General features: G+C 47.1%; 1 protein-coding gene across 6 annotated transcripts in view; it reads right to left on the reverse strand.

The window, feature by feature from the left end:
- DAB2 (DAB adaptor protein 2) overlaps positions 1-8,565 on the reverse strand; it is a 293,826-nt gene extending 285,261 nt beyond the window's left edge. For 3 of the 6 annotated variants that reach the window (XM_086960575.1, XM_086960572.1, XM_086960574.1), the window contains exon 1: positions 8,142-8,386. The gene's annotated coding sequence lies outside the window, so the exon portion shown is untranslated. Of the gene's footprint in view, positions 1-8,141 lie in introns of all 6 variants that reach the window. The other 3 variants (XM_086960573.1, XM_086960570.1, XM_086960569.1) reach the window with 3 other exon arrangements.
- Positions 8,566-19,630: the final 11,065 nt, after the last annotated feature.

A 19,630-nucleotide genomic window follows, 5' to 3' on the forward strand; every position in this document is an offset into this window, starting at 1 on the left:
ATCGTACTGTCTTATCTGTTACTGAGAGAGAACTCATTCTGCCGAAAGTTCACCTCAGTGAAAGCTGGTGAGTAGATGAATGTCTTGTTACTTACCGGTAATCTTTAATACCCCGATTAGGGTGCTCCCCGTTCCCCAGTCCTTACTACGTGAGGCAGTCCTGCCTCCACCCAGCCAATTAAAACGCCAGAAAACTAAAAGGTTACAGGTTACATAAACCCCTCCCACCCACCACCATGCCTGTCATCAACAAGACCCAGACACAAACACAGCGGGAGAAAGGGAGGGAAGAGGACTGACGGGAAGGACCCTAATCGGGGTTATGAAGATTACCGGTAAGTAACAAGACATTACCCCCTCATGGGTCCGCCCCGTCCCAGTCCTTACTACGTGAGGAACTCACAAGCAGAGAACCAAAAAGAAAAAAGCAGGACACCAGGGATCCATGCAAAAAGTACAAGACTTTAATCAAATAAATGATCAACGAACAGCAGCGTTCAAAACGCCAACAGAAAAACTGTCAACAGAGGCATGCAAAACATCAAGACGATAATGCCGTACAAACGTGCGATGGGACTGCCAGGACACAGAACGCGTCAACCGACCATGCATCTGAGACGGAGGAGGCAGATCCAAAGATTTATAGGATTGACAGACCGCCAAACACATCCACCGACTTAAGTGGAACCCTTCTTCCCCTTAGCCACACCCCCACAGGAGACAAACAGGGCAGGAGAACTCCAAAACTCCAGCGAACGCTGGTGGTAAATCTGAAGAGCCGTGCGAACATCCAAAGAAGGGGGAAGAAGGGAATTCCCCTCAGCAGGCAAATCAGGAAGTATCACCTGCTAGTGCAAACGGAAAGTCGAAGAAACCTTAGGCAGAAAAGCCGGATCAAGCCACAAAACAACCCTATTCTGCAGGAACTGAAAATAAGGAAATGAAATGAGCAAGGCACCCAACTAACCCAACCAACGAGCGTAGGTGATGGCCGGTAAAAAAGCCACCTTAGCGGACAACCATAACAAGTCTGCCTTCAGCAAGGTCTCAAAAGGGGGCAAGTGCAGACCCCGCAAAACTTTTAGTAAATCCCAAGAAGGCACGATCACAGGAGAGACTGGCCGATAAAGCCGAAAACTCAGAAGAAGCCGAATCACCAAAAGGGCAACAACCTCCAAGGAGGCCCGAGGACCCAGACAAGCTGAGCTGACAAAGTGGAAAGGAAAAGGCCCTTCAAAAAACACAACCCTTAGAAAATCCAATACAGAAGCAGGGTCCCCCAGCACAGGATCCACCCCATGGGAAGAACACCGACAGAAAAAAGATCCTCAATGACGACAATAGCACTTAAGGGTCGAAGGCCAACGTGACAACTGGATGTCACGAGCCACCACAGAGGCACAGCCCAAAGACTCCAACGTCAACCGCTCAAGAGCCAAGCCGTCAGCTGCAAACGACGAAGGTAAGGCAGAGACACTAGTGGAAATTGAAGCGGAGCCAGACTCAAAGGAAGCTGGACAAACCGACCCCCTGTCAGCCGCAACAGGAGAGGAAACTAAAGAGGGTGAGGCCAGAAAGGAGCAATCAACAGGACCAACACTCTCTCCCCCTGAATCTTCGGCAGCACCCTCGGGAGGAGGGGGAATAGGAGGGAAGGCATACAGCAGACCCGAAGGCAAGGGAATCTAAAGAGCATCCACAGCCCAAGCCTGAGGACACATCACCTTCGAACAAAACCGTGGGAAAAAGGCGTTGTAAGGAGAGGCAAAGAGATTGACCCAGGGAGTCTGGAACTGAAGACAAAGGGACTGGAACAGAAGAAGAGAGAGATGGTACAAAACAGAGGATGAAAGATTGCAGTTCAAAGTGTCCGCATGAAAATTCAAATGTCCCAGAATGTACACCGCCCTCAAGGCCAACAGATGAGATTCCGCCCAAGCACAAATCATGGAGGCCAGCAGGTTCAGAGACTCACACTTGGTCCCCCCCGATGGTTCAAGTAACAACGAGCCACATAATTGTCGGTAGGAACCAACAGATTTGTCCCTTGCCGATGAACCTGAAAGTAATGCACCGCCTCCCAGATGGCCGCCAACTCCCACCAGTTCGAGGAACGGGCACTGTCCCTCCGAGACCACCGACCCTTGGCCTCCAAGGACCTCAACGTGGCCCCCCAACAACAGGCATCTGTCTTCAACAAATGGGGAGGTGGAAGACACACTGAACCCCCTTTTCCAGATTGGGAGTGCAAAGCCACCAGTCCAAGTCCTGAACCAGAGCAGGAGAGAGAGGAACCAGAGTCTCGTAATCCGCCCGGGAGGAGTCCCACTGAGCCAACAGATGAGTCACAAATGGCTTGAGATGCAGGCGAGCCCAAGGAACCACAGCAGTGGTGGCAACCATCAATGCCTGGACCCGCAACCAAACACGAGTCGGGGCAGAAGAACGACTCAACAGATCCTGCAAAAGAATCTGCAGGGAAAGGATCCAAACAGAAGGGAGAAACACCGCCCCAAGAGAGGTGTCGAACAGACCCCTGATGAACTGAAGTCTCTGAACAGGATCCAGATGAGATTTGGCCAGATTCAACTTGAACGCCAGATCATGGAACAGGGTCAACGTAGCCTCCACCACCAGAAGAGTCTTAAGAAAGGAGGAAGAAGAGATCAAACAATCATTAATATAGGGAAACATGGAGAAACCCTGATGCTGCAAAACCTCCACAGCAGGAGCCAATACCTTAGTAAATGTCCTGGGAGCAATGGAGAGGGCCAACGGCAAAACCTGACATGGGAAATACATCCCCTCGATCGCAAACCTCAAGAACCGCTAACTGGCAGGATGGACTGGAATGTGAAAATAGGCATCTTCCAAGTCCAGAGAAGCCAAAAAACACCCTCCTGGATGAGGGAAATGACAGACTGCAAGGTGACAATCCGGAAATGATCCAACCTCACTAACTTGTTCAGAGATCGGATATTCAGGATCGGGCGGAAGGAATCATCTGGCTTTGGTACCAGGAACAGATAGGAATAGAACCCCAGGCCCACTTCCTCCGCTGAAACCGGCACAACAGCCCCCTTTGACAACAACATCGTGACGCGAGACAAAACATGACAGACCGCCTCACAGGATCTCTTAACAACGGGGTAACTAGAAAATAATCCAGAGAGGGAAGGCCCCGGAAGAGAATCTGGTAGTCCAACCTGATGACAGACAAGACCCACTGGTCAGAAATCAGAGCTGACCATCGGTACAGAAACAAATGGAGTCGAGCCCCCACAACGGCATAGTCACTTCTGTCCTGCACCAGAGGGGTTCTGCTGCAGTTGCTGCTGTTGAGGCCGGGACTTATAATGGAACACGGCCCCCCGACCATGGGCCGACCACGAAAGGGCTGAGAAGACAAAGCTCCCTGAAAATCCTGCTTGTGACAAAAAGGAATTCATTTCAGGCACGGGCTGAAGAGGCTTCAACATCTCCTCCTCCGCAGAACGCTGTACCCTTGCATTCAAAGCGTCCCCAAGGAGTCGGGGACCCTCAATAGGCAGCTTATGGACCAAAGTCTTCGGCGTAGACTCAAGAAGCCAAGGATTGGTCCAGAGAGACCTCCTACCAGCCACCGCCACCCCGGCCACTGAGGAGAAGGCCCACAAGGAATGAAAGTTACATCCGAGAGGAATTGCACTAAGTCCTCCATCTGAGCCAACACAGGAGTAGGGTCCCCCTGATCCTGAAGACAGTCAAACAACTTCTCAAAATCCTTCAGCAGGATCTGTGAGGCATAGACCGCATAAGGGGTAGCAATCACCCCAAAATGAGAAGTGGCGTAAGAACGTTTGAGAGCAGACTCCACCTTCTGCTCCACCTGATCAGTCAGGGAAGCTTCCTCTGATGACAAGGAGAAAGAGGAGGCAGAAGCCATAGAAGACAAAAGAGAATTGACCTTGGGAATCGCAGGAAACTGGATGTCAAAGTCCGTGAGGCCATACCGCTTCCCCAGAAAGCGAGGAATACCCTGCTTATCCACCTCAAGCCATTCCTTAGTCTGTATATCCTTCAGGACATCATGGAAGGGAAGGTCATCTACCATAGAGGAAATATACTGGGAGTAAAACCCCTCATCAGGCAATGATTTAGGGTCAAAACCAAGCACCTCCCGAATATGGAACAGCATGTCAGAAAAAACCTTGCCCTGGACATACTTTTCCTTAGGAGAATTGTCCATGTCCTCCTAATCATCCTTAGACCTCTTTGCCGCAGGCTCCAGAAGCACAGCCTGGACAGCAGAATTGATTAAATCCTGTAAATCAGCCCTGGAAATCAGCAAAACATCATCCTCCAGCAGGTCCTGGACATAATGCTGCTTGAAACTGCCTTTGCAGGCACCTGAGAAGAAGCCCCCTCAGTCATCACGAGTAAAAAAAGGAGTAAATCCCACAGGAAACTCCCAATACACACACACACACACACACACACAGGAAGTGCCCAGCAACCTCCAATGAATACTGCCCCCAAACACCAAGTCTCGTAATGTGAGTCTTGAAAATCAACAAAGGGGCAGCCCTGTAGTCTCCACCCACAGCCACATACTGCAAACATGGCTGCGGGGGCCAGACGCTGCCTTTAAACACCAGCGCCGGAACGACCCAAGGCCAGGACACCAGGAGAGCTCCCTGCCCCAGGCCTGCACATGTGTGGGGAGCGTCCTGGCCTCAGAGCAGGTGCGCGGCCAACTGGAGCAATGGTACAGCCGCCCATATGCAAAAACACAGAAACAATTCAAAACTGCAAATAACTATCTGAAACATACGTTTAAGAAACACTCAAGTAACCGCAAACATCCCGCATGAGAACCAGAAAGGAAAACAGGAACACGGAGCACCATCGTTCCGACCGCCATCGGAGCAGAAAAAAACAGGTATGGCGGTGGGTGGAAGGGGTTTATGTAACCTATAACCTTTTAGTTTTCTGGGGTCTGATTGGCTGGGTGAAGGCAGGACTGCCTCACGTAGTAAGGACTGTGACGGGGAGGATCCATGAAGGGGTAATGAATTAATACATTTATAGAACACAGAGGTAATATCACTAGCACCTTCAGGTTTTTTTTAGCCTCCAAAGCTTCAACAATGTATCTCAATAAACTAAATGTCAATTTTCCTGTGAAAATGTGCCCTTGTTGTTTGTAACTTAGTTATTCTATGTTAAAAGTCCTATTTCCAGAGAGGAGCAATGAGCCATGCAAGAAGCAAACGATGTAGTCTTCTAAAATATTATCTCAATGCTTGTTTTATGAAGGAAATAACGGTTTCCTGCAGGCCAGCTGAACTGGATACATAGTAAACAAATCTCCGTTCTCTGCGAGAAAGAACTGAAATAATGTTGTACAGAAAAGAACAGCCTTAGATTGTTCTTAAAAAGCCAGATCTGCGGGGTTCCTCTGACTAACAAAAAAAACTGCTCCCCATTGGCTGCTGGGCTTGTAATCCCGTCACCCTGCCCAATTATGAAACAATGCACTCTTGTTTACAGTGCCGTTGACTTGTCAGGCTCGCTTCATTAAATCCACGTTGGAGTGCTGTTTGTTCACGTCGAGAGCGAGAGGAGGGCTGAGCCCGGCCTGGGCAGAGCCCGTGTGTGCAGACCGAGATAAGCCCATCAGGCAGTGACAGCTGACAGCCACCTGGGAGACGGCGGGGAGTCTGTCACGGGTGTGAATGCACCACGAGTCACGCACGGCGGTCAGGTGCGAATCACACCCGAGGGCGACAACCATTCCACCGCCACAGGAACGGTGTCTTCTTCGTCGCTTTAAAACAATACGTGACGCGTTCGCAGGCTTGTCATTGCGCACGTCAAGCGCCCCAGGGTGCGTTCCAGCTGGAACGCAGGTCCCAGGCACACAAAAGCTCCTCCAATCACCAGCGGAGTGGCTCTCAAACCAAAACTAGTGCACGAAACGAAATAAATCGCGGGTTACCATAAACCGTGCACTTGGTATTTGACACCAAGGTTAACAGAAAGCTTGCGCGCCTTTTACAAGTGATGTAATTGCTCAGTCTGCTCGTAATATGTCCAAATCGGTCGCCTGGGTCTCTGCAGGCAGGAAGCCGCATATTTTCTGTCAGGGGTAGGTAATCTAAACCAGACCCACACATTCACTGCTCTCCGTGACATTTTCTGTCCTGGGAGTGATCTGTTGGTGAAGGCAAGCAGGGTGTGCTCAAAATGCATGCGGTCTCCCTCAAAGCTCAGCCGCTCGTGCCGCGAATATTCCCGAAGGTGTCAGAGCGCTTTACATAAGAACCAGTAGTGATACATAAGGATTTAGGATTACATGAGTTACATAAAAGATACAAACAGAAAAAAATTGCAAATGTACAAGTGGTAAAGTCGCTCAAGGAAGAGATACAAGCAGAAAAAATTGCAAATGTACAAGTTGTAGAGTCACACAAGGAAGAGATACAGAAAAAGGGATAAACTCTAAGAGTCACATAGGTATGGTAGAGAGTACAAAGGTCTACTGCATATACTAGTGGTTAGAGTTATCTCTATATACACAGTGAAGGGCTACGAATGGATATACTCTAAGAGTCACATAGGAATGGTAGAGAGTACAGGTCTACTACATATACTAGTGGTTAGAGTTTTCTCTATATACATGTATATACAAATAGTAGAATTTCTCAGGCCAAGACCCCCCAAAAAACCACAAAAGAAAACCAGGAGAGCAGAGTTCCATTAAGGGGGTCAGAGGGGGGCGCAGTCACAGCACCAAGGGAGGGTGGGAGGGATATTCGGGTATGGAGAAAAGGCAAATCGAGGATCATAAAGGGGGAAAAGAGGGAAAGGGTAATGGACAGGATGCATGGTACCAAAAAGTCGTCACCAGGCCACTGTAAATTGCTAATATAGAGGAGTTTAGGCACTAGAGCAAATTTGAGCTGATGCGCGCTTAAAATCACCAACCGGGTTTGTGCTGACATATCCCCACCCTCTGAGTCACGCTTCAAGCCGCTACGGATGGACGCCAGGTCCCGCCTGCGCCGCTGCAGCACGTCCCTCTCTACTCCACTGAGGCTTGCAAAACTAACTGCATACGAGACCACGTCACACATCGGCATCTGGGCCCCATTTAAAGCACGAACATGTTTTTTTCCCCCCTGCCCATTGCATCTTTTACATGAAGCCAATGCCCGATCTATCTCAAACAGTTGAGACACGCACTTACATACAGCTCATTTCAGTGTGTGATCTTGGCAGGTTTGCCAAACCCAAAGAAATGTGAACTGTACCAGCTGTCGTGGGTAGGCAGGTTGAGTACAAGGCTCAAAGATAAATAAACTTAAAATCTGACCTCTCTAAAAGCAATTAACACCAGAGGGTGGTCACCCTTCCTCGCACCCGCCCTCCCCTAGCCGAGACCTGAAAGGCGATGGAGGTGATGGAAGAATCCACGTGATTCTAACGAATGAGTGCATTTAAGACACGGGCCCTCAGTTCAAAGGGCAGTGCCCAGGGGCATGCCCAGTTTGTTAATATTGGAGTCTAACAGTTTTAAGAGCTCTCGGTCGTGATAATCCATAAAACATCTGCTAAATAAAAAAAGCTCAGCACTACAAAGTTTGGTCAACTGGAGAATTGTCATTGAATTCCATCATCGCTGGCTTACTTGGGGCCATTTCAATTTACTGCATATACACCCCACCACCTGAAGCGAGCATGGAAGGTCGCCGATAGGTGCTCTTAATAGAACACGCGAAGGTATTCATGCATTGCCACAACACACGGGCTTTTCATCAAATCAGTACCAAGGCGGAGTACAAATGAGCGTGATGCTGTGTGCAGCCAGCGGCACACGCCGCCACCCCCTAGAAATAGATCGTGATACAATAAACCTGGCAGGGACAAAGCGGAAGAAATGCGGGTGTCACAGCTGCGGGCCGGCGACCGGCAGCAGAGGGAGGCATTGGAGAGCGGCGAATGTGCTGCAGAATGCGGCTCACCCCCGGGGGCCTGCCGGGCATCACACTGACCACCCCACGCGGTGACATGCTCTCTGCCCCGGCCCCCCTCGGGAGACCCTGCCATCTGACACCCCACGGCAGCGCACGAGCCACCGAGCATCCTCGGTTACTTACGGCAGCAGGCAGGTCCTTGACGCCTCAGGCACTCCGCACGTCCCCCGGGGCTGGGGTGTCCGCCGGCTCCTCCCGCTGCCAAGGGCCTGCAGCCACCGTCCGGCAGTCTGCGCCGCTCTCGTACCTCCTCCCCGGCTCCCTGTCCGCAGTCTCCTCCCCGACAGCCCGGAGCAGCCACTCAGAGCCGGGCGGACTGTGCTGCCGCCGCCGCCGCTGCTTCTAATCAGATGTTGGCAGCTGAAGGAGAAGCAGGAATGCGCGCTCGTGTTTTTGCTGCTGCCTAGGCCAGGCAACTCCCCCTCCGCGGCGCGCTGCTCGCCGAGATTAACTATTTCTGTCCTAGGAGAGCGGCAGGCCGGGTCTGCACTGCTGCGGCACGCGCGGCCAGGCTGACACCCGATAGCTGCCGGGGCTCGTGCTGCTCAGGCCCTGTGACTAACTGCAAAGAAATGCAAGGCTTGCTGCTTACAGAAAACAATCATTGCACTGGCGTTTCGCTTTCTGCTTTAAATTAATTACGCCCAGTCCTCTGAGAAAGGAGGGGATTATTTTCAGGATTGAAAGAGCCTCCCCGAGCCCGTTATTCTGCCTTTTTTTTTGTTCTAAAATGGATCCATGGAATGACATACTAATCTCCAGGAATACGCATTGAACACGAGCTCGGACTTCCAAGAAGGGGTTCGATTACTGTTTCCGAAAAGCTTCCCCCCCACTTTATCCACCAACAAAACACACATTTTTATTTTAGTGAATTGAACTCCTCCCCCCAAAACCATGTCTGCTCGTCGCCTCCCGTCACCCATCCAGGATGCATTAAAATACACCTCACCATTATTATTTTCACAGGACGTGTTGCTTTAGGGTAAACAAGGCACACAGTACTGCTATAGAGGTTATACCGGTATTACTTCACTAGAAGCAGTAAATTGCAGAATCTCCCAGTCAGTTCTGAAGGGGAGTCCTGATTGCATTAAAGCTAACGAAGGCGAGTCTTATGAATTCTGTTTTCTTACAGTTTATCATTCGCAGCACTTAAACACACCACAGCAACCCAGTCTTGGAGCAGTGTTTTTTTAGCTGCACAACTTTTCTGTGTTCTAATGTTATTAATGTAAGTGGTGCACTCAAATGTGAACCTCAAGTGCATGCACAGTGGAAATTAGAGATTCAGGATGTGTGCATGTTAATGTTTTGTCTAATCATGAAGAAATGTAGTTTTTATACATGTTTACACTTATGTTTCAGCTTATATTGCATGCAAATGAAAGATGCATCACATGTGTAATAATGATTTTAGTATTCATCTGGAAGTTTTTAAAAAATACTATGCCCACCTATATTCATGTAACTGAAGTGAACTCTGAGACTTGGTTAACAGTCAGTCAGTCAGAAAAAGCTTTATTATCGGTTAAAAACCATAAAAGCACATACAATAATTTCTGATAAAAACATACCATTATACAACACTACTGTACACTCAAAATGACAGCGAACACTTCCTAAAATGGTTTAAAATAGGACGATAAAAGCATAACAACGTCCTATAAAGATTACATAGAATAAAAAAAAGGGAAGAAGATTCAGTTCTTGCGCGTGATAGTTTTAAGATTACCTTCTGAATTAGAGAGAATACGCTGGCGTTGTTAGGGCCATTTGGCTATTTTAAATTTTTGCGCCTCTTGCGCACCACATAGACAGAAGGTATCTGGAGGTTGCAAACACAATCGGGGGGAGGTGTCATATTTCAATATTCTAAATACCTCCCTGTAGTCCCTGAGGCCCCTGGACTTACGTAGGTGGACTATCCATTTAGCTCTGGCCCTAGAGTAGAAAGGGCAGAAGAGCAGAACATGCAGATCTGTCTCTTCGCCACAATCACACCCAGGGCAAGCGCTTGGTATATGGGGAGCGTTCAACCACTTGTTTGTTACAGCCCGCACTGGTAGTGTTCCATGTCTAAATTGGACATATAACTTCTTTGCCAGTGTAGGCTGAATGTCGTCCAGGAATTTCTCGAACTGATAGATATCCTTAGCCTCCCAAAAAGTATTGGTCAGCCTAGCCAAAGATGGATTTAATAGTATAAGGTCCATTCGGTGTTGTTTAAGTGTAGCAACCAACAACCTCTTAGAGGTCAGGGCGCAGGTGTCCTCAGGATGGAGCCACATATCTCCCCTGCCCAATGCGTAACCAGAGCTGCTTAACGTGTTCTAGCCAGGGGATTTTTCTCGCACCCCTTATGGTCATGAAGTCCCTTAGGTCCTCCCTATAGCTTAGGAGCTCTGGAGTAGACCAGAGTCGCCTCCAGTACAGCAAGGGGCGATTTGAGATGACCTCCTGTATGGGGACCAAACCCAAATCTAGCCGTAGAGGAGTCAGAGGTGTACTCTGGGGAAGTCTCAATAATTTGAATTTGAATTTAAAAACATTTCTATAGCGCACTTTTACCATGCGGTTTCATGGCGCTGTTGGATTGTGAGAGGCTGGCAGGAGCAGAGGGGGATTAAGCATTGTAGGCTCGAGAGAAGAGAAAAGTTTTGAGACCCTTCCGGAACTCCATATAGGAAGATGACATGCGGAGTTCCGAGGGGAGGGAGTTCCAAAATGCAGGAGCAAGCACTGCAAATTTCGTACCACCAGTCTTTTTCTTGCTGAAGCGGGGGATAGTTAACAGAGCCTGATGAGTGGACCTAAGCTCTCGTCCAGGTATGTAGGGGGTGATGGCAGAACAGATGAATTCCGGGGCGGTGCCTGTTTTAGCCTGGAAGGTGGTGCAACCAAGTTTAAACAGGGCGCGCTCTTTCACCGGCAACCAGTGCAAGGCCTGCAGTAAGGGAGTGGCTCGATGGTATTTAGGCAGGCCATGAATCAGGCGGGCAGCCTGATTCTGCACTAGCTGCAGACGGCGAATGGCGTAAGCTGGAGCGCCATTATAAATGATGTTCCCATAATCAAGGCGCGAGAGCACCATGGCCATCACTATAATCTTTAGGGCGGGTAGAGAAAAAAAACGAGAAATCTTCCTGATGACTCGAAGGGAAAAGAAACAGGAGGAAACAACTGAGCTGACCTGGGAGTGAACGGAAAGTGAAGGATCCAGGGAGATGCCGAGGGTCTTGACCTTGGGAACTGGGAGCGGGGGAACACCAAGTGAGGAGGGCCAGTGAGAGGGGGACCAGGGGCTGCAACCACCTCTGGTCAAGACTAACTCCGTCTTGTCCGGGTTGAGTTTGAGGTGGTTGCAGTTCATCCAATCCTGGATGAACAACATGACGGATTGGACATTTGAGGCAGAGGAGGAGGGGTAGGAAAGGTTAAAAATTAGCTGGAGGTCATCGGCGTAGTTGAACACCGTGACCTCGAGCTGCTGTAACATAAAAATGAGGGGGTAGATGTATAAATTAAACAAAAGAGGGGAGAGGGAAGAGCCTTGGGGAACTCCACACGCGACCTTACGAGAGGCAGCGGTGAAACCAGCAAGATGGACTGCCTGAGCCCTGTCACTCAGGAAGGACTTGAGCCAGGCGAGGGGCAGGCCCTCTATGCCCGCCGCCTTGACACGGGTGAGGAGGATGGAGTGGTCCACCGTGTCAAATGCGGCGGATAGATCTAAAAGAATGAGGGCCTGGGGGACGTTGGTATCAATGCCCTCGCGTAGGCTGTCCATCACTGAGATCACTACCTTCTCCGTCGAGTGGAGGGGGCGAAAGCCCGCCTGCCGGGGGGAGAGGCAGTGGTTGGCTTCCACATAGGTAATCAGGGCGCTGGTTACGTGGGTCTCCAAAACCTTAGCCAAGTAGGGTAGAAGGGAGATGGGACGGTAATTTGAAGGGGATGAAGGGTCGGCACCAGGTTTTTTTAGAATGGGAATAACTGCCGCAAATTTATGGGCAGGGGGGACAACTCCGGATTTAAGTGAGTCATTTAATAGTGTGAGGGGAGGGGTAGGACAGTGTAGGAAGACTTCACGCAAAATACGAGCGGGGGCAAAGTCTAGGGGGGAACCGGACTTTACCTTTTGAAGCAGGGGAAAAAGTGTAGCTGTGGTCAGAGGGGGGAAGGAAGTGAGTTTGGAAGGGATGACAGGGGGGGAGGGATTGATGAAGGCCGGGGAAGGGGGAGAGATTTTAGCCTTGATCGTTGCGACCTTGTCAATGAAAAAATCGTTGAGGGAGTCGCAGAGTGGTTGAGAAGGGGGGATCAGGGCCGTGGCTCTGTTAGATGAGGCAAGCTCATGTACTGTGGCAAAAATCTCTTTGGATTGAGATTCAGCTGCTAGTATCCTGTTTGAGTAGAACAGGGTCTTGGCATCAAGTATGCTTTGTTTGTAAACTTTGAGCACAGAGAGGTAGATGTTTTTTTTGGCGGGGCAGTATTCTCTTCTCCATGCGCGCTCTGCTCTGCGTGCGGCTAATTTCTTCTCCTTGAGGTCGGGGGTAAACCAGCGGTTGGCCGCATGGGCGCGCTTCACCGTGATCCGTCTCAGGGGAGCGAAGTCGTCGCCTGCCCGGGTCAGCCAGCCATCGATGGTAGTCAGCTGGTCTGGGGCGGCGAGGCCCGAGAGGTCAGGGCAAGAGTTGACCAGGGATAAGCAAAAGGATGGCATATCTGCCTTACCCCATTTTCTAGCCCAGGTGTTCTTAGGGAGAGGAAGTTTAGATACTGGGGCTAGCGCGAGGGAGAAGGAAATGGAGAAATGGTCCGACCAAGAGCAGGGGGAGATGACAGGAGGGGTAGTAGGGATATTTAGGGTCCAAACCTGATCAAGCGAATGGCCATGGACATGTGTGGGGCTGTGGACGAGGGGAGAAAAATTCAGACTAGTCATGAGGCTGGTAAAATCTTTAGAAAGGGGGGTTTCGGCGGGATCGTTAGGCCAAAAGTTGAAGTCACCCAACACCAGCACTGAGGAGTTGTTAATAACCAGTGTGGCGAGGGTGTCTTGAAGGCAAGAAACAAAATTAAGCGCCTCATGAAACTATTCTCAGTGGTGGTCAGCGAAGTGGCGCTGGCGTGGCCCCATAGTTTTACTCCATAGAGCGCCCCACCTCTTGCCTGAGCTTTATACATTTCCACTGGGTGCCCCAAAGATTTAAATGAGCACTCATTATAAACCTTGAGTATACCTTCAGGCGATTGGGCCAGCTTCAAGTTTGCCTTAGCCATATGGGACCCCCCATTCCATCCTATTGTTTAGTGTTACCCCTAGAAAGTCAAAGGTGGAGACTTTCCAGCATCGAACCCTCCATATGCGGTTGGGGGAACTTTGATGTTTTTGCATTAAAAACCATATACTTGGTTTTGGAAAGATTTATCTCCAGATTCCTAGATTTACAAAAGGAACAAAATGCCTCCAATGTTCGCTTTAACCCCATAGGTGATTTTGATAACAAGAGGGCGAGCATCAGGGCTGGTATCTTGCGGGCTGCTAAACTTGGAGAATCTAGATCCCTCGCTCCCTTCAGATGTTCGATCAATCCGTTGAGGAACAAGGAAAAGAGCGTAGGGGCCAGTACACAACCCTGCCTCACGCCCTTTTCCACCGTAAAGGGAGCCGAAAGCTCCCCATACCTCCCATACCTCAACCTTGCGAAAGTGCCTTTATGGAGGCGTTTAAATAATTGGCACAAATAAACCGGGGCTCCCAGCTCTAACAATATCGCCCAGAGCTTGTCCCTCTGTACCAAGTCAAATGCGGATCAAAGATCCACAAAGATCAAGTAAAAGACTACCAGCCCCCATGGTCACCGTCTTCCAGTACATCAGCTGGAGTCTGAACAGTTGATCGATTGTAGAGACCTTGTCACGAAGCCCGCTTGGAGGGAGGTTAGGATGTGGTGGTCATCCATCCAGCTCTGCAGCCTCGCCAATAAAAGGCGGGCAAATAGTTTCTGGGAGACGTCGATGAGGCTAATGGGGCGGTAATTAGCCGGGTCGAGTGGGGAAGCCTTTTTATGGATGGGGATGATCTTTGCACCCAGCCATGTTAGGGGGATCTCCATGCCATGTAAAATAGCATTAAAGTATAGCAAAATGTAGGGAGCCCATACCTTCTGTTCACTCAAAAATAGATCTCCAGGGATCCTATCCAAACCGGGGGCCTTCCCGGAGGACAAGCTTCTAAGGGCCACCTGTATTTCGGGCAAATTGAAGGGTAGCAAGTCGGTATCATTTGCAGCTGATAACACTGTAGCAAGTGTGCCCTCCATTGGAGTAACTAGGTCAGCTAGGGATGCAGTGTCAGTGTGGGAAAAGAGAGGCTTAAAGTGAGCTATCCAGACCTCTTCGCTCAGGTTGGGAATTATGGCGGACGACCCCTCTGGCGAGCCTGATTTTACTAGGTTCCAGAAAGCCCTGTAATCACGTCCATCCAGCGCTTCTTTTATGCTTTCCCATCTCAAAACCTCCCATTCCGACTTAGACTCTTTGGTTATACTTTTATAGGTGAGTCTAGCCCCTCTAATACTCAACACAGAGCCAGATTTAACCTCCCTAACTAGAGCACGCTTAGCAGCCCTACAGTTTTTGTTAAACCATTGGGCCTGTTTTTTTGCCTGTGTCTTCCTGTTGACTGTGATGTAGAAATAGTCTGCCAGGGTAGAAAAAAGGTTAGTGTGAATGTGCTCAAACTCCCGGAAATAGGAAAGATCGTAGTTATTAACTGGGAGTTCAAAGGCCTCCACTAGGGAGCTGGCAACGTGTTGATAAAGCTCCGCTATTTTGTCAGGGGCTAACGCAAACTTGGCCCACCTAATACGTCTGCCCCCAGCCACTATAAATAAATTCGGATCAGCAAGAGTCTCCAATGTCCCCAGCTCATGTTGTTGTCCTAGGGTGTATTTTAGTTCTAGTGACAAAAGATTATGGTCACTATCTACCCTATGGATTAATATAAAGGCCCTCGTTTGAGACCAGAATTCCACATTGATCATAATATAGTCAATAGTGGTGCTTTTCTCCACTCTGTTGTAGGTACTTTTTCCTGGGACATCAAGAGGAATTCTGCTGTTGCAGGCTCTAAGGGAATGGGTTACTAGGAGCTTGTTTATCTGGAGGTCCAAAGGATTTAGACGCTTTGCCGGGTACATGGCGTACTCCTGGATGTAAATTGCTGGTCTGTCTCCCTGGGCACAGACTGTGCTGTATCTCCAGCTCTTATTTCATATAGATGACAACGCTTAGTTGATTGTTTGTAATGGTGCCCAGGGAGACAGACCAGCAATTTAGGTTCTGCTAACCTCAACAGTATCTAACACACTCCAAAGTAGGGAGTGATACCCCGGAGCACGTAATCAAAGCACAGAGTGAAATCAAACCCAATTGGCAGTGCACATCCACGTTTCACTATAATATTGAACTTCATTCTACTTAAGGAAAGTAGCACGCCAACACAAGCCATCATGCAATTCGAGAAATCAACCAACTCACTGACATCAGGGCAGAAACATTTGCATTTGCGGAGGATGCAAGTGCACGAATATATTCATTAATCCAAGAAGACACTGCTGAATTTGCTACCACTAAAAACAAAGAACAACAAGTGAAACAACTCTTATACTTGACCAGAAAACAAATCAATCAACGCCTTCACGCTAACACAATGATCAGATATCATAAAGCACAAAGAATTCTGAGGGGCCTCCGGATATCCCTCAAACCACCACTATGCAAAAATACAAAACAATTTACAGAAAAATGGTAGGCAATATTAAATAAATACAGTTTAGATCTTATACTCTTAATTATTGAAGAGCTATCCAAAATTCTGGAAGAACTTAACACGGAAATCAACAATGTCAAGGACGAATTGAACAAACTTATAACACCGGAACAATTAAACAACATCCTAACAGACATCAACAATCAATTAGCGAAACACACGCAGGAAGTGAACGATAGAAAAATAAGAAAATATAGACGAGATACTGGGGACTACAAACTGGAACAGGTATACACGTGGGCGGACATATACGCCAAAAGAAGACAAAATAAACCCTATATGTCACAAACAGACACCTCATCAACAGGTAGCGAATCGTCAATTACCCAAAAAGTGAGCAAATCTAACATACCGACCAAAGCCACCACATCAACTGATCAGTCTTTTTTAGAAAGAGGCCAAGAAGAAAGGGGAGACCCCGTAGGGGAAAAGGAAAAAGAAAAAAATCCCCCACAAACCAGGAATGTAACAGCCAAGAAGGACAAGAAAAAGTAACAAACAACTTAGTGTTAAATATTTCGCAATGGCCTTTAACCGTCATACAATCTGACACTCTCCAAAAAGGCACATCATTTATTCCCACAACAGACACCGACACTTTGGAACTAGACACCAGTTTATTTAAACTAACAAGGAAACTACGACTTAGACATTTCTTTGATAACGTAGTGGTAGAACACAAACCACAAGAAGAGGATCAACTAAAGGGATTAAAAACCACCAGCACCTATATGGCTCCCGTGAGTCATAAAACGATTGATCTGTTCGAACAATTGTGAAAACAAGACATACAACATCTTAACACGAAGAAAGGGAAGAAATTTCGTAAATTGACAACCAAACAACATGGAATAATCAAAGCCATCAGCAGCAATGACAAAATCCTATGCCAAAAAGCCGACAAAGGGGGAGCCCTAGTCATAATGGATAGATCATATTATGAAAAACAAGTAAGCGAACACCTGGAGGATGAAAATCTATACATGAGATTGGAGAAAGATCCAACTCAAGAAATACAAAAAACACTCTGTCAAATCATACAAAGAGCAGCAGACAAAGGGATCATATAAGAAAGAACCAAAAAATATCTCATACAAGAATAACCAAAAAATCCAACTTTCTATATGGTGCCAAAAGTGTACAAGAATTTGAAAAGACCACCACGTCGACCCATTGTATCCACCAGAAGCAGCATACAAGAACCCATTGGAAAGATCTTGGATAAATATTTACAACCCAGTGCAATGGCAGCGCAATCATATATCAAAGACACAACAGACTTCCTAAATAAACTGTCCAACACGAACATTAGTGAACATCAACAAATGATACTAGCAACCATTGATGTGAAGTCACTATATACTTCGATACCTCACAACCTAGGTTTAAAAGCAATAGAGAAAGCGCTGTTGGAGAGTGACCATGATCAAGACATGCAAATATTCTTAATGGAACTCTTACAGTTTATCCTCATGCACAGCTATTTCACCTACCAAGGGAAATGGTATTTGCAGAAAAGTGGAACTTCCATGGGAAATCCGGCAGCACCCACATACGCGAACACCGTTATGAAGAATTTTGAGGAAACCCACATCCTCCAAAAACCCACATGGAAAAATCACAACAGTTTATATGCACGGTTCATTGATGATATTTTTATAGCATGGGATGGACCACAGGACACATTGACCAACCAGATTGAAAACCTGAATTCAATAGATGAGAGGATTCAATTTACGTGGGAAATAAAGAAAGATGTGGTACATTTTTGGGATGTAGAAGTGAGTAATACCCCCGAGGGTTTCAAAACGAATTTGTATAGAAAATACACAGACAGAAACAACACACTGAAATACAACAGTTTTAATCCTCCATCCTTAAAAAGACATTTGCCATATTCACAACTGATGAGGGCCAAAAGAGTCGTCTCGGAACCAGAACAATTGGAAAAACAATTCAACATTATGATAAACAGGTTTAAGAGCAGAGGACACCCAGATTCAATACTACAACAAGCTCGAGAGAGAATTTCAGAAAAACCCAGAGAATTATTTGTACCTCAAAACAAACAAGATGAGCAAAGGATCACCTGTGTGAGTAAATTCTCCACTATGAGCCACCACTTTAAAAAGATCATAAAAAGACATTGGCGGCTATTAAGGACAGAACCTGACTTCAAAGGAACCTTTTTAAGCGAACCGCGGTTTGCCTACACCAGGTCTAAGAACATTGGACAACTACTGAAACCCAGTACAGACAAAGCAACCACAACTAAATACAAGGGAACTATACCTTGCTTAAACTGTCACAATTGCACGAACATTGTGAAAGGAAACACAATCCGTCAAGTAAACAGTGGCAAAATGATAAACTTAAAAGGTAATAGAACATGCGATTCAATGAATATCATTTATCTATTAAGCTGTCCATCTGGTAAACAATACGTAGGACAAACCGAGAGGAAATTCAAAGTGAGGCTCAATTAACACAAGAGCAACATAAGAACGAAAATGATGAAGTCTACTATAGCCTCACATTTCATGGAAGATCATCACCAAGTAGATGAACTAAAGGCCTGTATTCTAGAACAAGTGGAAAAACATCCAGGAAGAGGCAACAGAAAAACTTTACTCAAACGAGAGAACCACTGGATTTACTCTTTACAAACGATAAAACCGATGGGTTTGAATGACAGAATTGAATTTGCGTGTTATCTATGATAATTATATTGCAATGATTGAACTGAGTGATGTCAAACACATAGACTATCTGAACATGCCTTTGGCGCGATGGCGAGCATGACATATTATTTATATTTTCCGTTGTATTTATATTTTCCGCTGTAGTTTTTGCAATCACCATAGGCACATTCATAGCACAAGATATACTGTCCCTTTAACCGTAGACACCATAATCTTTCAAATCACGTAAGGACCCGCGTCTCCAAACACACCCACCTAATGCCCAGCGTGCACCACGCGGAGCTTCAGAGCAACGGTTCCAGAACGCCGAATCGGTAAGCGCTAGCAAGATAATAGAAAAAAAGCGCACAGCGAAATAGCTACAACGTATATTTCAGAGAGCAGACGCTTAATAGGGAACAGGATATCATACTAAAAGTACAGTCAAAATAAATCAATGGAAGCACAAACAATGGAACACACAGAGAAGGAAATTCGGAGAAATTTATATTTACTCAAAAAACATATTATTGGGGAGACAAATACAAAAAATTAAATCAAGCAAATAGTTATGAACAGAGATGAATAATAATTAATCTGCAATTCACAACTAAGAACATCAACTCCTGGTGAATTAAATGAACAACCAACAATAATTAATAAAGAATGGTCGTATATTAGTGCCAAAGCAACGTGACTGGAGGTGATGAGAGTGTTGACGTTTCGGTCTAAAGGGCAGTTGTCACGTAGACCATCATCAGGACAGAATATTTCTTTGCTGAAAATACTCCCTGAAATATCTGTGCTTTAGCGTTGTGGTCTTGGACAGTGGGTTGGCGCAGAACACAATATCACAGAGCAAAATCTTGAATTTAGAAGGAATGTGGCCACATGGGTTGATGGATTAACGTGAGGCACAGTATTGATATGGAATCAATAGTTAAAAGAAATAGGGCCACTTTCGTTGACCGAATCTCAAGAAGCAATTGGTGAAAGCGACGTGATGCACTCGTTTTGAAAGCGATTACGGGGATAACGTCCTAAGTCCGTCCATACAGTGTAGTTTAGCTCACTCTTGGTTTCACCCA

Source organism: Lissotriton vulgaris, chromosome 3_1 (genome assembly GCF_964263255.1).
Source record: "Lissotriton vulgaris chromosome 3_1, aLisVul1.2, whole genome shotgun sequence".
NCBI lineage: Eukaryota > Metazoa > Chordata > Amphibia > Caudata > Salamandridae > Lissotriton > Lissotriton vulgaris.